Source organism: Haplochromis burtoni, unplaced genomic scaffold (genome assembly GCF_018398535.1).
Source record: "Haplochromis burtoni strain Fernald_Lab_line unplaced genomic scaffold, NCSU_Asbu1 Contig_72, whole genome shotgun sequence".
NCBI classification, from domain to species: domain Eukaryota; kingdom Metazoa; phylum Chordata; class Actinopteri; order Cichliformes; family Cichlidae; genus Haplochromis; species Haplochromis burtoni.
The window spans coordinates 1,127,903-1,129,692 of NW_024582433.1; positions in this window are offsets into that span (position 1 = coordinate 1,127,903).

Consider the following 1,790-nt stretch of genomic DNA (forward strand, 5'->3'; position numbering starts at 1 on the left):
GGGACAGAGAATATGCATGTTCTTTTTGTTTTCATATTATAATTTATATTTAATTGTGTTGTGGTTTGCAGTGTTTTGTGTTGTTTCACTTTAAATTTGTAAAAGGAAAAAGCTGAAAATTTAAATAGTTAAAAGTTGAAATGTGAATAGTTGTTTTTGTATTATATGATTTATTTATTACATTTTATGTGGAGTGAATAAATAAAAGTATATTTACGGTGGCCCCTAGAGACAAAGCAGTAAAAACTCCAAAACACGTACAAACCCTGAAGCACGTACAAACTCACAACACGCAAAACTCCAAAACTAAAAAACTCCAAACACGTACAAACTCCAAAACACGTACAAACACAACACGAAAAAACTCCAAAACACGTACAAACCCCGAAGCACGTACAAACTCCAAAACACGCTAAAAACTCCACAAACACGTACAAACCCCGAACACGTACACAACCGTAAAACAAAACACGTAAAACCAAAACACTAAAAACTCCACAACACGCAAAAACTCCACAACACGCAAAAACTCCACAACACGCAAAAACTCCACAACACGTACAAACCCCGAAGCACGTACAAACTCCAAAACACGTAAAAACTCAGACGCACGTAAAAACTCAGAAGAATGTAAATGCTAGGCGCAGTGTTGAGTTTTTGTTACGTAGTGGCTACACAAGCCAGCGATTTCAGTTAACGCTAGAAATGTGTTTTGGAGTTTGTACGTGCTGCGTGTGGAGTTTGTACGTGTTTTGGAGTTTGTACGTGTTGTGGAGTTTTGGCGTGTTGTGGAGATTTTGCGTGTTGTAGAGTTTGTACGTGCTTCAGGGTTTGTACGTGCTTCAGAGTTCGGACGTGTTTTGATGTTTGCACGTGCTTTGTCTCTAGGAGCCACCGTAAATATACTTTTATTTATTCACTCCACATAAAATCTAATAAATAAATAAATCATATAATACAAAAACCAACTATTCACATTTCAACTTTTAACCATTTAGCTTTCAGCTTTTTCCTTTTAAACAAATTTAAAGTGAAACAACACAAAACACTTCAAACCACAACACAATTAAATATAAATTATAATATGAAAACAAAAAGAACATGCACATTCTCTGTCATATGGGCCTGCATGAATAAACGTTCTGAATCCTTTATCATCTGCAACTGAAAATAGTTGTGGATGATCACTATACCTTTCTAATGTGACGTTTTTGTCCCTGGCTCTCTTTCTCTGTCTCTCCCTCCTGCTCTGTTCCTGTGCTACTGCGACTGTAACTACGCAAGGCACTAAAAGAGCGCTCACAGCTGCAGCTACTGACAGGAATGGTTAGTGCAATTCTAAAGATGACCTTCAGAGTTGGGAACATGTCCTCGTCAAGCAAGTGGAAGGCAGTTGTGATGTCGCAAATGTCCTCTTTTTCCATTTTTCTTTTCATGAAGTTTTTTTGCCACAACAAGTTCTTCAGGCTTTATCGTCACATGGTAGTGTGCCACAATGGGTTTTAAGGCACCTTCGGAAAGGAATGTTGAGGAGGATGGATTGCATGCCTGAATGCCCTCTATTATTTTCTGTCCTACCCCAGAAAATCTGTCTGCTAGCTCCTGCAACATTCGGTCCAAACAAGGAAAGAATATCTCGTACCTAAACTCTGCTGAGCTTGTGAGATTTGGTGTTGCACCACAGCTGGACTCAAGTACAAATCCTTCAAGTCTTTTCTGTTTGTGTCAAATATTTGAGAAGGCCATGGACATTTGTGGAAGCTACAACATCCAGATTCCTCAGGGGGCAC